The sequence below is a fragment of the Nerophis lumbriciformis genome, linkage group LG13 (assembly GCF_033978685.3).
Source record: "Nerophis lumbriciformis linkage group LG13, RoL_Nlum_v2.1, whole genome shotgun sequence".
Taxonomy (NCBI): domain Eukaryota; kingdom Metazoa; phylum Chordata; class Actinopteri; order Syngnathiformes; family Syngnathidae; genus Nerophis; species Nerophis lumbriciformis.
In genome coordinates, this window is record NC_084560.2 from 20806604 (window position 1) to 20829413 (window position 22810).

Here is a 22810-nt window from a genome sequence, read left to right on the forward strand (position 1 = left end):
GAAATGGTTTTCACCTCACAGTTGTGTTTGAAGCTGTCATGAAAATAAAGAAAACGCATTGAATGAGGAGAAGGTGTGTTCAAACTTTTGGCCTATACTGTGTATATGGAGCAGGTGGTGGTGGTCTGGCTGGAGGTTGCGGCTATATATATATATATATATATATATATATATATATATATATATATATATATATATATATATATATATATATATATATATATATAAAAATGTTAACCTGTATGTATATAAATGATAAATGATAAATGGGTTGTACTTGTATAGCGCTTTTCTACCTTCAAGGTACTCAAAGCGCTTTGACACTACTTCCACATTTACCCATTCACACACACATTCACACACTGATGGAGGGAGCTGCCATGCAAGGCGCTAACCAGCACCCATCAGGAGCAAGGGTGAAGTGTCTTGCTCAGGACACAACGGACATGACGAGGTTGGTACTAGGTGGGGATTGAACCAGGGACCCTCGGGTCGCGCACGGCCACTCTTCCACTGCGCCATGCCGTCCCCATATATATATATACAGGTAAAAGCCAGTAAATTAGAATATTTTGAAAAACTTGATTTATTTCAGTAATTGCATTCAAAAGGTGTAACTTGTACATTATATGTATTCATTGCACACAGACTGATGCATTCAAATGTTTATTTCATTTAATTTTGATGATTTGAAGTGGCAACAAATGAAAATCCAAAATTCCGTGTGTCACAAAATTAGAATATTACTTAAGGCTAATACAAAAAAGGGATTTTTAGAAATGTTGGCCAGCTGAAAAGTATGAAAATGAAAAATATGAGCATGTACAATACTCAATACTTGGTTGGAGCTCCTTTTGCCTCAATTACTGCGTTAATGCGGCGTGGCATGGAGTCGATGAGTTTCTGGCACTGCTCAGGTGTTATGAGAGCCCAGGTTGCTCTGATAGTGGCCTTCAACTCTTCTGCGTTTTTGGGTCTGGCATTCTGCATCTTCCTTTTCACAATACCCCACAGATTTTCTATGGGGCTAAGGTCAGGGGAGTTGGCGGGCCAATTTAGAACAGAAATACCATGGTCCGTAAACCAGGCACGGGTAGATTTTGCGCTGTGTGCAGGCGCCAAGTCCTGTTGGAACTTGAAATCTCCATCTCCATAGAGCAGGTCAGCAGCAGGAAGCATGAAGTGCTCTAAAACTTGCTGGTAGACGGCTGCGTTGACCCTGGATCTCAGGAAACAGAGTGGACCGACACCAGCAGATGACATGGCACCCCAAACCATCACTGATGGTGGAAGCTTTACACTAGACTTCAGGCAACGTGGATCCTGTGCCTCTCCTGTCTTCCTCCAGACTCTGGGACCTCGATTTCCAAAGGAAATGCAAAATTTGCATGGTTGGGTGATGGTTATGGAACCTTATTAAGACATATATATATATATATATATATATATATATATATATATATATATATATATATATATATATATATATATATATATGTATATGTATATATATATATATATATATATATATATATATATATATATATATATATATATATATATATATATATGTATGTATATATATATATATATATATATATATATATATATATATATATATATATATATATATATATATATGTATGTATATATATATATATATATATATATATATATATATATATATATATATATATATATATACATATACATATATATATATATATATATATATATATATATATATATATATATATATATATATATATATATATATATGTCTTAATAAGGTTATCCAAAAAATAGTGCTCGATACCGTAGTAGAGCGCAATATATGTATGTGTGGGAAAATAAATCACAAGACTATTTCATCTCTACAGGCCTGTTTCATGAGGGGGGGGTACCCTCAATCATCAGGAGATTTTAATGGGAGCATTCGCATACCATGGTTTGTATAGGGCACAGAGTGGGTGGGTACAGGCTGGCGTAGGGGCGTGGTGATTGGCTCATGTGTTACCTAGGAGGTGTTTCCGTCTATGGCGGCATGCTGTTACAATTTCGCTGCGCTTGTTGAGGGATGACAGGTCTGGACGGTAAATAATAAACAGTTTCTCTTTCAAGCATAGGTTGCATCTTTTATTACCACTATTGTAAGGTGTGCTGGATGCAAGAATTTGCCATGTTATTGAATATTCAACATTATTGTCTTTGAGGTCCCAAATGTGTTTGCTGAGTTCTGTGGTATTTCGCAGGTTTTTGTTCCTGAAAGAAGCCTTGTGATTGTTCCATCTGGTTTTGAATTCTCCCTCGGTTAATCCTACATAGGATTTTAATGCTCCCATTAAAATCTCCTGATGATTGAGGGTACCCCCCCTCATGAAACAGGCCTGTAGAGATGAAATAGTCTTGTGATTTTTCCCACACATACATATATATATATATATATATATATATATATATATATATATATATATATATATATATATAGATAGATTATATATATATATATATATATATATATATATGTATGTATATATATATATATATATATATATATATATATATATATATATATATATATATATATATATATATATATATATATCCATCCATCCATCCATTTTCTACCGCTTATTCCCTTTGGGGTTGCGGGGGGCGCTGGAGCCTATCTCAGCTACAATCGGGCGTATATATATATATACATATACAAACGTTTATATATATATATATATATATATATATATATATATATATATATATATATATATATATATATATATATATATATGTATGCATATATCTAGAAAAAAAAAATTATATATATATATATGTCCCCTTATATATGTCCCCTCCAAGGTTTCTCATTGTAATCCCAGTTTTGAATTTGTTCTTGCCCTGATGTGGGATCTGAGCCGAGGATGTCGTTGTGGCTTGTGCAGCCCTTTGAGACACTCGTGATTTAGGGCTATATAAGTAAACATTTATTGATTGATTGATTGAAGACCGCGCCCCACACCGGAAGTGACGTCAGAAAGAACGGGCCACAGTCAGCTTCATAATAAAGCGGTTTTGTAACTCGGAGCTAATTACTGGAAATAAGAAGGCGAGTCATCCAGACATGCTCGTGTTTCTCCTTCTTCTACATGTACAGACGCTTGTGGAAATCACACATGAATACCTTAAGAGAAAGCGATTGCAGCTATTTGGGATACAACACTTCTCAGACGGCAAGAGAACTTTCCAATGTCCAGGTCAGCTGTGATTCTACTTAGCCAAAAACTGTTTCCATTTGTCGGAGGAGAGTCAACGAGAATGCGGGCTCCTGTGGATGTGATAAAAAAGGTAGCGTGTGCTTTGTATTACCTGACCGTCGAGGGAAGACTACGGAAAACATAGAATGCTTTTGGACTGGCAAAGCAGACTGTATCAGTTATTGTCTGCCATGTACAAACGTATGTCGCGGACTCAACGTATATAAAGTCACCAAAAACGAATGGACCATGAAAGTGAAGGCAAAAGAGTGAGGAGTGTCCTGACCAGATATCTAGATCCCTAGATTGATTGTTGTCAAATATTCTTTGTCACATGGTGTACATTCATGTCCAATAAAGATTTGATTAATTTATGATGGCTCAGGTGTGATTCACTACAATAGGGCCCCACAGCACACTGGATTCCAGTTAATTGAAATACCACAACACTGGATATTGTTCAGATAAGTTACATTTAAGAACTTGCACACAAAGCAACACTGGAGGTGACTATGACGTGCGCATTTTCTGCGCATGCGTACTAGGTCACGTTGCGCCGGCTGACGGGGGGAGGGGAAGGGGTCTTAAACGACCATTGTGTGTGTGTGGACAAGGATAAGGTTTTACCCTGGATAACCTTAGCTGGCTTAGCCCCCCCCATACAAACGTTTGTACATGGCGGACATTCTGACAGTCGGCTTTGCTAGTCAAAAAACATTCGCCGTTTTCCTCGACGGCCAGGTAATACAAAGCACACGCTACCTTTTTTATCACATCCACGGGAGCCCGCATTCTCCTTGTCTCTCTTACGACAAATGGACGAGGTTTTTTACTAAGTAGCATCACAGCTGACCCGGCCGGACATTGGAAAGTTCTCTCGCCGTTTAAGAAGTGTTGTATCCCAAATAGCTGCAATCGCTTTCTCTTAAGGTATTCATGTGTGATTTCCACAAGCGTCTGTACATGTAGAAGAAGGAGAAACACGGGCATGTCTGGATGACTCGCCTCCATATTTCCAGTGGTTAGCTCCGAGCTACAAAACCGCTTTATTATGAAGTAGGAAGTGTGGGTGTGGTCTTTCTGACGTCACTTCCTCTCCGAACTCAGTTTTTAAACGATCAATGAGTCCATACAAAGCTATGGGCCGGAGATTGAAGAATTAGACGGTTGACTTACCAGTGTAAAAATTTAAACGCTGATTTAGTGTGGCTGACACGGGGCTCAGGCTAAATAATTATTCGTTTAAGGCAGGGGTCGGCAACCCGCGGCTCCGGAGCCGCATGCGGCTCTTTGATCACTCTGATGCGGCTCAGCTGCATACTGCATACTTGCCGTATTTTCCCGGGAGATTTCTGTGCCTCTCGTAGTAAACTCTCGGGATTAATATTCACCGATTTTCACTCTAACAATAATACTAAGGGCGTGCCATGATGGTATAGCATTTAGCGCACTTTACAGTCTGTACAAACAGCGTGCTAACGCAGCCTATTGTTTTATGCATCTTCTACTTGAACACGTAAGTGACAGCAAGGCATACTTGGTCAACAGCCACACAGGTTACACTGACGGTGGCCATATAAAACAACTTTAAGACTCTTACTAATAATGCGGCACACTTTGAACCAAAACCAAACAAGAATGACAAACACATTTTGGGAGAACATCTGCACCTTAACACAACATAAACACAACAGAACATATACCCAGAATCCCATGCAGCTCTGACTCTTCCGGGCTACATTATACACCCCTGCTACCACCAAACCCCGCCCCCACCCCAACCCTGCTCCCCCACACATCACCCGCCCCCCTCCCCCTCTCCGTGCGTCGGTTGAGTTGGGCGGGGTTTGGTAGCGGGGGTGTATAATGTATCCCGGAAGAGTTAGGGCTGCATGGGATTCTGGGTATTTGTTCTGTTGTGTTTATGTTGTGTTAAGGTGCAGATGTTCCCCCGAAATGTGTTTGTCATTCTTGTTTGGTGTGGGTTCACAGTGTGGCGCATTATTAGTAAGAGTGTTAAAGTTGACCGCCCCATACTACGTGTGGCTGGGCCGGCACGCTGGTTGTAGTGGGCGCTAAATGCTGTACAATCACGGCACGTTCAAGAGAATAGTTGCCTTAAAATTTGTGGTCTGCCGGAAAAATCGAGAGGGATTACAAGTATTACGCTGTCAAGCGCCATTCATAGAAAACTTGTGGGCCGCAATAACGTTCAAATTTCATATTAAGGTGAGGGCCGCGTGTCTGAGACCCTTGGTTTATACATAGCACAAAACAAAAAAAAAACTTTGTATACAGTGTTATTTCATTTTAAATTTCATAAGATTTTTGTGGCTCCCATTGTTTTCTTTAATTTGTGAAACTGGTCAAATTGGCTCCTGGAGTGGTAAAGGTCGCCGACCCCTGGTTTAAGGGGTCAAACGACTTAGGGGGCCCTAATGCGAGTAGGAGGGAAAAACATCCAGCAATCTGGGTGACATTTTGCCAAAATTGGATTTCAGTTGTCAAATTTAATAATGAACATTGTGTAAATTATGTTTTAGTTGTTTTTTTTTTGTTTTTTTTTATTATAATAAATACATACTAAAAACCAATAATAGGATGTTCATAATACAATAGAGGATAAACAGTCAAAGCCACAAATATTAACTTGCAAACCGAACCTCTTTGGTGGATGTACCAATTGAAAGTAAGTTTCCAATGCCCGTAAACTATGCTGGAGGTTGTATAAGTTCAAACACTCCAAACTCAAGATGTTTCATCCAATTTAGCGCCTTGTATAGGTTGCCCGATCCAGTACGAACAAGCCTGCTAAGAAGGGCGAGTCAAGGCCTCCTCTTGGCTTTACAAGGCTGCTGCTCCGAGGTCCTCTCAGCCAGCTGTTGTGCGGATCAGTCAACAGCGTTAACGTGACAATCTTAGCGAGGAATTACAGCGCTCCCATTGTGCACCTCGGCTCTGCACGCTCTCATTAATAAACCTAGAACTTGTAATAGCTGTCGGATCAGTCAGATGTACGAGCGGCAGAATCGGGGGCGCAAGGAAATGTCATAAAACACGGTGGAGACTCCACTTCCACCTTTGTTTTAAGGCTCATTTGAACTCGTTCCAATGTTTGTGCCATCGGTGAGCCTTTTTGCGGCCGATTCCGTCACTTTTTAAAAGTCATGTTTTCTAGTCAAGGCTGATTTTAACGTAAAGTACCACAAATGTGATTTTGAACGTATTTTCTTACTGGGTAGTTTTTTGACATCACTAGAACAGTCGAGATCTCCGCCAAGTCTGAACAATCATAAACATGTTTGACTTGTATGATTTAAAAATAATGCTACTGTATTAATTCAATCCTTTCGGTGGCAAAGTGGTGCAAACAACACCGACAGCAAGCTTATTATCGCCACAGCCAAATCATCTGCTGGATCACTGCCCCACTTGGCCCCAATGCAAGGGGACTGTTACAGTAAAAAAGGTCTGTATAAAAACATTTATATTTATTAGAGCTGTCAAACTGTTAAAATATTTAATCATTATTAATCAGATTTTGTCTATAGTTAACTCATAATTAATCGTGATTGGTCACAAATATATGTTTTTTAATCATCAATAAGCGTACCTTGTTAAAATATGCACCCAAGATGCAATAGGCAATTTGTTAGATTTATGCAAATGTTTGTTTATTATGCTTTTTTTAACAGCTCGACACAAAACAGACAAACACACACACACATTGTATTCAATACCTTCTTGAGACCTCTGAAAAATGCCTACCTCCTTAGGACCTCCCTTTCTAGATATATAAATACTTGCATTTACAACATTAATAATATATTCAAACTATGCAAATATAAAAAAGGTAAGCTTTTATTTTTCTTAATTTTGTTTTTGTTTTTGTTTTTTGTTTTTAATCTTCATGATTTGCTTCAAGTTATTACAGTATGTCTCTATATACATACAGTATTTATTAGGGACAGCAATGTCCCTTTGGGACAGAGGACCCTATTGTATTTTGTGTGTTTTATTATTATTATTCTGAGCTGTAATTTGACCCCCTTAACATGCTTCAAAACTCACCATATTTGACACACACATCAGGACTGGCAAAAATTGCGATCTCATCAAAAAATCAAACCCCAAAACTCAAAATTGCGCTCTAGCGCTCCCCAGACAAAACTGCTTGTAACTTCCGGTAGGAATGTCGTAGAGACATGAAACAAAAACCTCTATGTAGGTCTGACTTAAACTTCATACATTGACATCCTTCAGCAAAAATTAACAGAAAATTGGCAATTCCCCCTTCAAAACAAAATGTTAGTAAAAACAGTCACTTTGGCCTCTTTGAGCTGTAATTTGACCCCCTTAACAAGCTTCAAAACTAACCATACTGGACACACACACACTCACTATACTGGACACAAAAATTGCGATCTAATAAAAAACCCAACCCCAAAACTCAAAATTGCGCTCTAGCGCCTCCTAGGAAGAAAACACAGACACAACTGCACCTAGGAAGAAAACTCAGACAAAACTGCCTGTAACTTCCTGTAAGAATGTCTTAGAGACATGAAACAAAAACCTCTATGTAGGTCTCACTTAGACCTACATTTCATATACTGACAACCTCCAGCAAAAATCAACAGAAAGTTTGCAATTCCCCCTTCAAAACAAAAGTTTTGTAAAAACCGGTCACCTTTTTTCAAATATTATCTCCTCTGAGCGCGTTTATTGTGTCGGCTTCAAACGAGCACTGGAGAGACATTGAACCCTTGTGATTAAAAGTTGACCAAAGAGTTTTAATTACTGCTCCGGTTTGGATTTTATGTGCCGTCAAAGTCGGTCCCGTCCATTGCTGCTTGCAGCTTTAATTTTATTTGTTTCATTACTTTTGGCCAAAGGAGGCGCATTTCAATTTCTTACACACACTTGTTATTACATATGTCGGCCAAAGGGGGAGCACTTCAAATGTTTACACACACTTGTTATTTCATATGTTGACCAGAGGGGGAACACTTTTAAAACCGACACACAGTCAATTTGAAAAATCCCTCCTTTTTGGGACCACCCAAATTTTGGTAGATTTCACCACCAGGGGTGCAAATGAGACATGATCTATTAGATACAATGGTTTTCCGTTGTGGGACCATGATTTATGTCCTAACTTGTTCACCGGTCCGCATTTGGAAGGTACTTTTCCTTGTTGATGTCTCAAGAAAGGTAGACATACAAGAACACACACACACACACACACACACACACACACACACACACACACACACACACACACACACACACACACACACACACACACACACACACACAAGGCAGACAGACGCAAGCCATTTTCCACCTGGGGTCTAATCCAATCCTTTCGTGCTCTCTCTTTCTCTCATTATGAAATATTGAGATTAATTAATTCGTAAATAGTTGTTAAATTTTCCCCACTAATATTGACAGTAATTATCACTCTCGTCTCAGATGGTAGTAGAGTGTTGAATATCTTAAAATGTGCTTTGTGGCAATTTCAACTTTGACCACAGCGTCAGTTGCTCTGTAGAGTGGCGCTCTCCGTCATTTTCCGTAGACTGCATTGCAAAACGATTGACCTCCAGTCTTCCTCTAACCCTAGATTTACCCAGGAATATATGAATCCCTTTCATACTGTACCTACTGGCACCGTCGTTTTTTGCTTTGTTGTGGGGACAGAAATGCAAGCCGAAATAAGCAACCACACGACTTTATAAAAAAACGTGATTGTAATATACGGACTTGGCAACATTGCTGCTAATGGCCAGAAACTCTGCCGATAACACACAGCTATGTGGATGAACATAACTTTTTTGCGGAGAGAGCGACCTGCCAGGGCTTGGAAGCGAAAAGTATTATTGAATATACCTTTTTCTTTGTCAATGTATGCGCTTAATTTGTTCCTTGGACTTAACATCAGCCAGAACAGTGTTCAGTTCAGTTTCAGTTTCAGTTTATTTGGAACATGCATACGATACAATGTAACGCATCACACATTTCCAGTTGTTTCATTGCAGCACGTCCGAAAAGGAGTAGGAAGAAGCTGAGCTTATTTAATCCTACCCCTTTTCATACCATAGCAATTTTTTATCCCATTCCCTTGTTATCTGTAACAGAACAGTGAATAAATAAATAATGCATAAATAATATACCAATGGTAAGTAAACAAATATTAAATACATAAATAATCAAATACAAATATACTCACATATACACCGTTATTCATACGTACATACATACATACATACAAACATAGGTACCTACGCTCCCACATACATACACAAATACAGTACATACCTACATACTCAAAGTTTGTACAACCACACCCACATTCACTGTACAAACATACATATACACACACTGTTCATATACATTCACTGTACAAACATACATATACACACACTGTACATATACAAGTACATATACATACATACACTCATGCACATAATAACATTTCATCAAACATATATTAACGTTGTTGCCCTAGGGTAAACTGGGTAACACATGGCACACTGACAAAGCTTAACCTATTACTACTATAACAATCTACAAGGTTAATATAGGTTGCTTTTCTTTCTTTCCCCTCCATTTTTCTGCATTCTTTTGTATCTTTACTTATCATTACGTATATGTATTGTTGCTTTTGAACAACTGTATTGTTGATAATAGAGGTAAATGATTGGTATTGTTCATTATCAATAGTGCTATTTCTATTGGTATTTGTATTGCTCCATTTGTAGTGTAATAATGCTCATTGTCATTTCTATATTATTATTTATTTCGCTAACTGCTTCTTTGCTATCACTTTTACCATCGTATTTGTACATATCCTATTTGCTGATGTTGCTTTATTGTTGTTGTTGTTGTTGTTGTTATTGTTGTGTTTGCTGTTGTTTTTCTCTCTCTGTCTTATCCCCCTCTTATCCCCACAATTTCCCCCTCTGTCTTCCTTTTTTTTCTCTTTCTATCCCCTCCTGCTCCGGCCCGGCTGCACCAAATAATAATATAAATCCATTTAATAAAGTCAAACACAAATAAGGCAACAAGAGAAGTATCCCACACTTCTCTTTTGTAAAGTAAATCTGAACAGCCGATATGGGCATCTGTGTCAACTATATGATTTGCCTGAGAAGCTGGACAGGACAAAAAATAATAATAAAATAAATAAATAAATAAATAAATACATAAATAATCTTTATCCAAAAAAAATAAAAAATCCAAAAAAAAAAATCAAAATGTTCGTTATAATTATTGTTCTGTGTACTTTGTGTAGTTCACTGTTTTTCAACCTTTTTTGAGCCAAGGCACATTTTTGCGTTAAAAAAATGCGGAGGCACACCACCAGCAGAAATCATTAAAAAACGAAACTCAGTTGATAGTAAAAAGTCGTTGTCGCAATTGTTGGATATGACTTTAAACCATAACCAACTATGCATCACTATAGGCTCTTGTCTCAAAGTAGGTGTACTGTCACCACCTGTCACATCACACCCTGACTTATTTGGACTTTTTTGCTGTTTTCCTGTGTGGAGCGTTTTACTTCTTGTCTTGCGCTCCTATTTTGGTGGCTTTTTCTCTTATTGTTGGTATTTTCCTGTAGCAGTTTGATGTCTTCCTTTGAGCGATATTTCCCGCATCTACTTTGTTTTAGCAATCAAGAATATTTCAGTTGTTTTTATCCTTCTTTGTGGGGACATAGTTGATTGTCATGTCATGTTCGGATGTACATTGTCTTTGCTCCACAGTCAGTCTTTGCTGTCGTCCAGCATTCTGTTTTTGTTTACTTTGTCGCCAGTTCAGTTTTAGTTTAGTTCTGCATAGCCTTCCCTAAACTTCAATGCCTTTTCTTAGGGCTACTCACCATTTTTTTATTTTTGGTTTAAGCATTAGATACCTTTTTACCTGCACCAGATACCTTTTTACCTGCACCCTGCCTCCCGCTGTTTCCGACATCTACAAAGTAATTAGCTACCGGCTGCCACCTACTGATATGGAATAGTATTACACGGTTACTCTGCCGAGCTCTAGACAGCACCGACACTCAACAACAACACATCATTTGCCGACTATAATTACTGGTTTGCAAAGAATATTTTTAACCCATATAGGTGAAATTAGATAATTCACAGTGGTTGAAAAACACTGGTGTAGTTTTTCCATCGCTCAAGGTCAAACAGAAGTTAATCGCACGATTAAAAAAAAAAAAATAGTGCCATTAGAGGAAACGTTGGTTAATACAATATCACTTTAACTTTGACAGACCTCATTTATTTACTTATGAAACTGTAATGTACTTATGGTACAGTATGTATCTTTCCAGCCTTCAGGACCATTAGAGTACTTTGTATCCCTCAGGGACTGGTGCATGGATAATGAGTGGGAATCGACCCCACACCAGCTTTGAGAATTACTATACATCTGGCAATACTAACAATAGCTTGTAATACCTTGAACATGCTATTGCCTCGAATAAGACAATATTTTGAGCGATTTCGCATGTATTAGCATACCTGTAAATAAAGACTAAATAATATGTCCAATTAAAAAGGGGCATTAATTATGACTTTCATTGACTCACTGTTTCCAAACTGGGGTTTTAATGAAATGTTCTATAACGGCGATTGCTCTCGGGGAGGCGAGACGTTTATGAGTGGCTGGAGGTACAGCAGCTGCCTTCCCCCCCCACCCCCCGAGAGATATAAATTTATGCCGTGTACCCCGCTGATTGCCCGAGAAGGTAAAGAACCAATAGCGGCGTGTTGGGAGGTTTTAATTTAAAGTGTGTTTCTCACTAGGCTGCTCACAACACTTAATTAAACTCTGCTGTTTTGGCAATGACAAATGCTGCCATGCTAGAGGAAGCTGGGCTGCTGTGACTGAGAGGCTTTTGTAATTCCTCTCATGTGCAGTGATGGCCACCACCAGGTCACAAACTGTAGAATTAAATAACTAAACACGATTTACACATGGGGAATGAAGGCCGGGGGGGTGGTAGAGTTATTTCTTTTGTCTGGAATAAGTCTGCATTTTTTTATATGACATCTTTCTCATTTTTTGGAAGGCTTCTTTGGAGATTTATGAGTTTCTGTGCCTGTGGTTTGCTACCCGCTTTTTCCTAAGGCACATGTCCCCTTGATGGAGGCTTCAACATGTCACCAAACGAAATGATGACTAAAATGAATAGTGAGCACCTGCACAGATTTTGGTACATACAGTCGTGGTCAAAAGTTTGCATACACTTGTAAAGAACATAATGTCATGGCTGTCTTGAGTTTCCAATAGTTTCTACAACTCTTATTCTTTTGTGATAGAGTGATTGGAGCACATACTTGTTGGTTTACAAAAAAAAACATTTATGAAGTTTGGTTCTTTTATGAATTTATTATGGGTCTACTGAAAATGTGACTGGGTCAAAAGTATACATACAGCAATGTTAATATTTGGCAAGTTTCACTGCAATAAGGCGCTTTTGGTAGCCATCCACAAGCTTCTGGTTGAATTTTTGACCACTCCTCTTGACAAAATTGGTGCAGTTCAGCTAAATGTGTTGGTTTTCTGAGATTGACTTGTTTCTTCAGCATTGTCCACACGTTTAAGTCCGGACTTTGGGAAGGCCATTCTAAAACCTTAATTCTAGCCTAAATTAAGCCATTCCTTTACCACTTTTGACGTGTGTTTGGGTTCATTGTCCTGTTGGAACACCCAACTGCTGTCAGTACGTGGACCTTGGGGTTTGTTTTCCCGGAATGCAAAGGAAAGTTGGCGCGGGCAAGGCATGAAGGTGAGTACATCATTTATTTTTAACTCTGAACTACAAAAAAAAAGTGCAAACAAAAGGCGCGCACAAAAGCGGAGATAAACTTGGGCTAAGAAACAAAAAACACTTAGACAGAAACTATGGACAAGAACAACTACACTTACTGTGACGTGAAAAGCATGACAACTATGGCATGGAATACAAGCATGAAATAAGTCAGCACAGAGCAAATCCAGAATGTCAGGGGTAAGATAGGATAATGTCACCAGGCTGACTGCCTGGCAACAACAAGCTTAAATACTGGTAACATGATTAGTGAAAACAGGTGCGTGACTCAATTTTCATTTACTCTCTGTAAATCACCAGTTCCATTGGCAGCAAAACAGGCGCAGAGCATAATACTACCACCACCATGCTTGACAGTAGGCTGGTGTTCCTGGGATTAAAGGCCTCACCTTTTCTCCTCCAAACATATTGCTGGGTATTGTGGCCAAACAGCTACATTTTTGACCACAGAACTTTCCTCCAGAAGGTTTTGTCTTCGTCCCTCTGAAGTCAGATGAAACAAAAATGTAACTGTGTGGCCACAATACCCAGCAATATGTTTGGAGGAGAAAAGGTGAGGCCTTTAATCCCAGGAACACCATACCTATTGTCAAGCATGGTGGCGGTAGTATTATGCTCCGGGCTTGTTTTGCTGCCAATAGAACTGGTGATTTACAGAGAGTAAATGAAAATTATTCAGGACAACCTAAAATCATCAGCCCGGAGGTTGGGTCTTGGGCGCAGTTGTCATGTCTGTGATCATGTTTTGTTTAGTTATGTTTTGCTTGGTTTTTGGACACGTTTTAGTTCTTGTCCTCACTCCCTTGCTTTGTCACCATAATAACCATTAGTTTCACCTGGTTCACATCCTCATGTCACGCACCTGTCTCACGTTTTCACATGTTGAGTCACGCACCTGTTTTCACTAATCATGTCACCAGTATTTAAGCTTGTTACTACCAGGCAGTCGGCCTGGTGACATTATCCTATCTTACCCCTGACATTCTGGATTTGCTCTGTGCTGACTTATTTCATGCTTGTATTCCATGCCATAGTTGTCATGCTTTTCACGTCACAGTAAGTGTAGTTTTTCTTGTCCATAGTTTCTGTCTAAGTGTTTTTTGTTTCTTAGCCCAAGTTTATCTCCGCCTTTGTGCGCGCCTTTTGTTGAGCTTTTTTTTTGTAGTTTAGAGTTAAAAATAAATTATGTACTCACCTTCACGCCTTGCCCGTGCCAACTTTCCTTTGCATTCCGGGAAAACAAACCCCAAGGTCCACGTACTGACAGCAGTTGGGTGTTCCAACAGGACAATGACCCCAAACACACGTCAAAAATGGTAAAGAAATGGCTAAATCAGGCTAGAATTAAGGTTTTGGAATGGCCTTCCCAGAGTCCTGACTTAAACGCGTGGAGACAATGCTGAAGAAACAAGTCCATGTCAGAAAACCAACACATTTAGCTGAACTGCACCAATTTTGACAAAATGAGTGGTCAAAAACTCAACCAGAAGCTTGCCAGAAGCTTGTGGATGGCTACCAAAAGCACTTTATTGCAGTGAAACTTGCCAAGGGACATGTAAGCAAATATTAACATTGCTGTATGTATACTTTTGACCCAGCAGATTTGCTCACATTTTCAGTAGACCCATAATAAATTCATAAAAGAACCTGTAGTGGAATTTCTGACTTTTGAACTATATTTCGTGTCCGTCAACAATGTCTGCTCATTTATTTATTTTCTATTCTGAACCATTGAAGGACCATATGTGGGTGAAAGTTGAATATATGGTCGGTCTGACCATTCTACAAAATGTTTTGATTGTTTATTATGACTAAGGGATTCAAGGATGTTGCAGAACAAACAGGTCCAAAACAACAGGACACTTGTGATTTAGGGCTATATGAATAAACATTGATTGATTGATTGATTAATTGATTGATTGATTGATTGATTGACCTTGACGCATGAGGGAAACAGATAAAATGGCCAAGAGACAAGGGCTACGTGTGATTGCTTGATTCTTGTGTCCTCCGGAGGACGTTTGTCTGTCTGCACGGGCAACTTAATCCAACTTTGTACTTTTTGACTATGGGTAAATAAACCTTTTGTACTAAACTCACTTTTGTTGCTGTTTAAGCTTTGGACAATACACTACAAACCAAACTTCATGAATGTTTTTTGTGACTAACAAGTATGTGCTTTAATCACTCTATCACAAAAAAATAAGAGTTGTAGAAATTATTGGAAACTCAAGACAGCCATGACATTATGTTCTTTACAAGTAAACTTTTGACTATGACCGTATATGGCTATTGAGTTGTTTCCAGCAAAGGATGGGGAGCGGGAACTTACTGTATGTGTTGCACGGAGAAACATGAAGCTCAAGGCAGTCAACAAAGTGACAGGCAGTGACTAATAGCTTTGTTTCAGCAGGGAAAATCCAATTCATGCCAAACATGCCTTATTTTGTTTCTGTAATAGTATGACTACTGTGCATTTCATGAGATCCACTTAAAAGTAGAGCCAGGGTCGCTCGCATCCACCAGTGAGCCCTGCCTGATGCTGTCATGAAGGCGCACAGCTCTGTTATACTACCAGCAAATAACCACACTAGATGCCTGCGAGGCACACACAGGAGCTGGAGCATTTCATTCAATAATGTGGTCCATACGTCTTATTTTGAAGATTTCAGTTGGTACAGTACAGTCTCTTTTTATTATTATTACTACCGGAGTGGAATGTATGATGTCCTATTTTTTTTTTACATTACATGTCAATCTGTTTGTGCAGTTTTATTGAAGAGTTGAAAATAAATATTTTATGGCATTTCACAACATAAGCATTTAAGCATTTTCGTACAAAAATAGTATTTTGTGTTTTAACTGTATCATATTTTAAAGTACAAGTAGAGTGGAAAAACAAGTTGACTTTATATGCTTATTTGTGTTTCATCGTTTCCAATAAACCAGGGGATCCAAACTTTTTGACTCGGGGTCTGCATTGGGTTAAAAAAATTTGTCTGGGGGCCGGGCTATATGTATGTATATATATATATATATATATATATATATATATATATATATATATATATATATATATATCAGTGACGTGCGGTCACAGGGCCTCACCTGCCATCATGGAAAGAAAAAAAAATGTAAAAAGAAAAAAAAATGATTAAATCGTTATATGTATTCAGTGATTATACTATAAAGTTATTTTCCATTTAACGTCACCAGTTTTAGATTATTTGTATTCAAAATCGCTGAATTTTCACATTTGCCGTTCAAATACTGAGAAAAGACGGTGCGGTGATCAGCAGCCAGTTGAGGCACGTCACTCAGTTGTGCCTCAACATGGATTGCGAACTCGGCTAACTGCTGGCCTGCTGTGCAGTGAGACCGTATTGCTATATGAATTATATTATACATTTCCATAGTTTAGTTAGCTGAGGTATATAATGTACAGTGTATTTTGTCAACAACTGTATGTGTGTAACGTATTTCTTGTGCTGAGCAATCATAAAACTGCTGCGAAGACGCACTGTGTGAGGCTTGCAGTAATCCCGCCTCTTGGTGCCGGTTAATGCACCCCCGCCGCAGAATACACCCCCCGACGGGAGCGCCACACCAACCAAAGCCCACACCCAAACCCTCCACGTGCAAGACCGAATACACCCAAAAAAAAACACTTAACAAGAAGCCAAAAAGTGCAAAAACAAACAACGACTGCAGGGACACAACATTAGGTACACCTGCAGACTGCAGCACAGATTTCATATTTCATTCATTCACAACTCCTCCAACACGAACACTACTGTTCACGCACTTATAAGTAAAGGTAAGACCATAATAACGTTTTTTTATTTAAATGTGCTTTTTTGTGTGCTATAGTTTGTATGTGTAAAGTTAAAGTTTAGTTAAAGTACCAATGAATGTCACACACACACTAGGTGTGGTGAAATTTGTCCGCTGCATTTGACCACCCCCTGGGACGTGAGGGGAGCAGTGGGGAGCAGTGGGCAGCAGCGGCGCCGCGCCCGGGAATAATTTTTGGTGATTTAACTCCCAATTCCAACCCTTGATGCTGAGTGCCAAGCAGGGAAGAATGCTGGTATGAGCTTTTAAACATAACCCGTTAACTGCTGCCAATCAAATGGTGAATAAGATACTCTTTAGGGTTCATATGTTTGTAAATCTGACTCTGATGAAGTCAGTGCCACACCAGCCATCAACCTCACCGCACGTCACTGATATATATATATATATATATATATATATATATATATATATATATATATAAATACACGTTAGGTCAGGAAAAAACCAGGCTATATCATCCCTACAAGCCTGTTTCGCAGGTTTCCCTGTTTTTATAAACCTGCAAAACAGGCTTGTAGGGATGATATAGCCTCTTGTGTTTTTTCCTGACCTAATGTATATTCTGCTCTATCCTAGTATTGAGCACTGTATGACAGTTAAACCACAGAAACCTCGACTATATATATATATATATATATATATATATATATATATATATATATATATATATATATATATATATATATATATATATATATATATATATATATATATATATATATATTCGAGCGTGATGCTGTCACGTTATCGATGGGAAAATACATTTTCAGACAATGTGATTAGAAAGGACAGATTCAAAAAAATATTTAAGAAAAAAATAATAATATTTTCTTATTTTAATTTTTTTTTTTTTACTTGGGACTTCCCATGGGCCCGACTCTGGATGCTGGCGGTAGTTTGGGGACCACCACAATAAACCATAACCACTTCTATTTACCATCGGCAAAGTAAATATATATTGCATTTCACAACATAATCGCTATTTAAACATTTTTGTACAAAAATAGTATTTTTGTGTTTTGACTGTATCCTATTTTAAAGTACAAGTAGAGTGGAAAAACAAGTTGACTTTTTATGCATATTTGTGTTTCATTGTATTCAATAAACCAGGGGTCCCCAAACTTTTTTACTCGGGGGCCGCATTGGGTTAAAAAATCAAACTGTCTTGTTCTTGTCAAAAGTCTCCTCTCTGTCTATGAAACCTGGAATCTGAAGCCCTCACCAGACCTATGTAAGCGTCAATATGTACCTTGATGTTGCAGAAAAAAGACCATATATTTTTTTAACCGATTTCCGAACTCTAAATGGGTGAATTTTGGCGAATTAAACGCCTTTCTATTATTCGCTCTCGGAGCGATGACGTCACAACGTGACATCACATCGGGAAGCAATCCGCCATTTTCTCACTTTCGTCGGTGTGTTGTCGGAGGGTGTAACAACACGAACAGGGACGGATTCAAGTTTCACCAGTGGCCCAAAGATGCGAAAGTGGCAAGAAATTGGACGAAATTTGTTCAAAATACGAGGGTGTGGGGAAAGCCGACGAAATGGTCAGTCGTTTGTTCCGCACACTTTACCGACGAAAGCTATGCTACGACAGAGATGTAAAGAATGTGTGAATATCCTGCGACACTCAAAGCAGATGCTGACATCAACTCCAAAACTGGACGGATCAGCTTTCAGGAAAAGAGAGCGGATGAGGGTATGTCTACAGAATATATTAATTGATGAAAACGTTATTCATTACTCGCGGTTTTACGTAGATTATTATACATAAACTGTGTTTACCAATAATTTAGCTTAAAAACATTTCTTTTTTTCAATCATTCGAGTACATTCGGGTAGTCTTGTGTAATGCAGTATTTTGTGTCTATTTAGGTATGGTTAGCCTGAGTGCTGAAATCATGGAAAAATATATGTTCTTAGCGGGCCTGAATTGGGTTGTCTGCACTCTCAAAGTGCATGTTGTTGCCAAATGTATTTCATATGCTGTAAACCTAGTTCATAGTTGTTAGTTTCCTTTAATGCCAAACAAACACATACCAATCGTTGGTTAGAAGGCGATCGCCAAATTCGTCCTCGCTTTCTCCCGTGTCGCTGGCTGTCGTGTCGTTTTCGTCGGTTTTGCTTGCATACGGTTCAAACCGATATGGCTCAGTAGCTTCAGTTTCTTCTTCAATTTCGTTTTCGCTACCTGCCTCCACACTACAACCATCCGTTTCAATACATGCGTAATCTGTTGAATCGCTTAAGCCGCTGAAATCCGAGTCTGAATCCGAGCTAATGTCGCTATAATTTGCTGTTCTATCCGCCATGTTTGTTTGTATTGGCATCACTGTGTGACGTCACAGGAAAATGGACGGGTGTATATAACGATGGTTAAAATCAGGCACTTTGAAGCTTTTTTTAGGGATACTGTCTGATGGGTAAAAGTTTGAAAAAAGCTTCGAAAAATAAAATAAGCCACTGGGAACTGATTTTTAATGGTTTTAACCCTTCTGAAATTGTGATAATGTTCCTCTTTAAGATGGATGCTACACCAGAATGGTGTGTGTGATACTTAACCTGTACCAGTATCTGTGTGAGGGTTTGCCAAGGCTGAGCGACAAAGTGGTATCCAGGAAGATGAAACTTGCAGCTCACTGACACAGACACCCAGAACTTCTTGCCAGCAAGTGTGTGCTCTGGGAGCCAATACATAGAGGATGTTCCACACCAACGTACATGGATGTACCAAGGACAAATGCAGGAGTGGAGAGCTCTACAAACCTTGCCTGATGCAAGAGGAAGCGTGTGGATTGGAATCTATGTTGCTGAACCCGTCTGAGGACAACCCATTGATTTGATTGTTTGATTGATTGAAACGGCCAATGAATTTGAATCAAATTTTTTATTAGCAAATGTGCCTGGTGTTGTGGGCAGATCAAATTAATGTAAACCCTATTGTGAATTCCTGTCTTTATTTGGACATTCCATTTTTGTCTGATTGTCCTCACATACCGTACATCATTATGACATTAAAAAAAAAAAAAGCCATTACTTTATTTTGTATTCCAGTACTAAAACTTATTATCACATCTTAAGCAAAACATATGATGAAAAAAATGTCACATTTATCCCTTTTTTATAAAGGGTCTGCAAACAGTTGTTATTATGTAAATGCCAGAGAGACACAGCAGCATCCGTTGGAGTTAACAGTGCAGCACTTTTGTGTTCACTAGCACAAATCATTAATCATGAGGCCGGCCATATTCTTGTAGTGCCTGTGCTTTCATTACGGGGCCTAATTAAACAGTTCTGTGAACTGGAATCTCAGATTCCTCTGTTACAGATTATCATTAATTACGATGAAAGTGCTCAGAGATGTTGGACTCAATTATATTCTGCTCAACGCTGGCAGCCCCGTGATTCATTGTTGGGGGCGCTCCACAGCCGTACCGTCTCTGGTTATCACCCACCTCCACTTTTGTAAATTGGGCTCTGCCAGCCAACAAACTAAGAATTATGTGCAGCTTTTTTTCATTACAAACATGTTGGAGGGACCCAGACCAATTAAGGCTGGGATATTTTGTGTGGAGTGATGAGGCAGGCACTGGTGCACGGAGATGGGGATGGGGGGGTTGGAGGATAGCGACTGTGGCAATGTTGAAGTTGTGGCTTTATTACCATGTCTGCTGCATCCTCCACTAGAATGCTCTGACTGATTATGCTCCGTATTCATCCTCAATAACCCAAAGTTCTCATTATTGTAAAGGTAAAATTGGAATTTGGACTTAATATCACGTCTGTGCAAACATTGGATATACACTGATTCCATTGGCATGGCGGTTTAAATTGAGATCTCTATTATAGAAGCAGCCATGAGCACATATTGCTTGGAGGGAAGTGTCAACTTTTCATAATGTTTGTGTATGACAAGCAGGTTTTGAAGCAGTTAAACAATGTCAATATTACTTCTACAGTCCTATGCAGGATGTGCGGAGGTGTGTGTGTGTGTGTGTGTGTGTGTGTGTGTGTGTGTGTGTGTGTGTGTGTGTGTGTGTGTGTGTGGTGGGGCAGGGGTGGGCTGTCTTCCAATGAAATTGAGAGAATTAGATTATTGGCCGCCTTTTTCTATGGGTCAGACGATGGAAACGATATTCAGAATCAAAGAGAAGAAGTTGCGACGGTAAGCTCAAGCCTTAGCCTTTTTGCACAATTTCATATTGCACATTTTTAATATATATGAAAATCAGGCTTAGCTGTGTGCATGTGTCTCTTATAATATCACCAGTAGGGATTTTTTTTTTTTTTTTTACTGCCTTACAAAGCAGGAGAGGCAACTCCCAGTAAGATCTCTGTGTTGTCAAGAACTGATATATTTCAATCTGGTTGCAAAAAAATAATAAATGGAAGCTCTGAATAAGTTTTTTTCAGTATATTGGTTAAAGTATACGTAACGCAACAATTCTTTTTGCAAAATAATAAGATGGTTTAGGTGACATAGCAGCAGCTCATTGCAAATGTAATACACTACTTCCAAGTCACAGGTCACTTGGCAATCTGAATTTTAAAAGGACTATGAATAATATTCTGTTTTATTTTGAAAATGAAGTATATGGCCTCCATCATGAATCCAATATATGTCTTAATCTTCTGGGCTCTTGGCGCCCACAACCCTGGCAGAAGACCTTTGACTCCTCAACTTAATAAGGAAATCTGTCAGGAACTGCTGGTGACGAACCCCAAGATGTGGAGATGGCAGGCGTAGCGCAGGAAAACATGGCTTGAATGTCAAAACGCAGGGAAAACAGGAACCAGGAACCAGGAGACAGGCAACAGTATACAGGATACAATCATCAAGCACTGACTGGAGGGCGAGGCAGGCATCTTCTTCTTTCCGTGTCTTTGAAGCATGTGTTTATATGACAGTTTCCCATTTCTTTACACAGTATTTTGCATTGTCGTTGAACTCTGCGAGATCTTTTAAGCTGCCCTGGTTGGGTAGCAGAGGACACATAAGGCAGTGCTGCATCGTATGGTCCTCTTCTCCGCACATGCAGGTGGTTGGGCCGGTTTTGTAGCCCCATCTAGCCCTAGCAGCCTTTGATTGCCCTGTTCCTGTTCTCAGGCGGTTTAGTGTCTTCTACTGGACCCAAGGTGTTTCTGACCCGAGGGGCAGGTCTTCAGAAGGGGGGATTCCCATGTCAATAGGAGGGGGGGTCTTTCTCTAGTGTTTGTGTCCATAGCTGGAGTCTGGTTTCTTCCCGAGATGTTGTTAGGGGCTGGACATTGCTGAGGAAGCTTCTCCTTGACTTCAGACGTTGGGCTGAGGGTTCACGTCCATAGAGGAGGTGGCGTTCAACACTGGTAGCTTTTGTGAACTCTACTCGGCTGGCAACTTCCCTTCTCAAGTCTGCAGGGGCAATGCCAGCGAGGAGATGTAGGTTGTTCAGGTTGGTAGGCTTCAAGCAACCAGTGATCAAGCGGCAAGTGTTGTTCAGTGCTGGGTCGAGTTTCTTGGCATGGGTTGATCTCTCCCAGACAGGACATGCATACTCCGCCGAGGAATAGCACAAGGCCAAAGCAGTACATCTTAGTGTGTGTGCTGTGGCTCCCCAATTGGAATTAGTCAGTTTCCATTAGATGTTGTTTCGGGAGCTGACTTTCAATTTGGTGTTTTTGATGTGTTCCTTGAAGGAGAGGGTGCGGTCCAGGGTTACGCCAAGGTAGACAGGGTTGGTACAGTTCTCAAGTGGTGTTCCAGACCATTTGATATTAAGAGGTCGGTTTGCATCCCGGTTCCTGAGATTGAACGAGCAGACTTGGGTCTTCGCAGGGTTTGGGTGTAGATGGTTTTGCTCATATTAGAGGAGTA

At 39.4% G+C, this 22810-nt stretch overlaps 1 long non-coding RNA gene across 1 annotated transcript in view; it reads left to right on the plus strand.

The window, feature by feature from the left end:
- The first annotated feature begins 293 nt into the window (after window positions 1-293).
- Window positions 294-22810, plus strand: part of LOC133613227 (uncharacterized) — an 84581-nt gene continuing 62064 nt past the window's right edge. The window contains exon 1 of the long non-coding RNA XR_009816426.1: window positions 294-454. This is a non-coding gene — a long non-coding RNA (uncharacterized lncRNA). The remainder of the gene's footprint in view (window positions 455-22810) is intronic.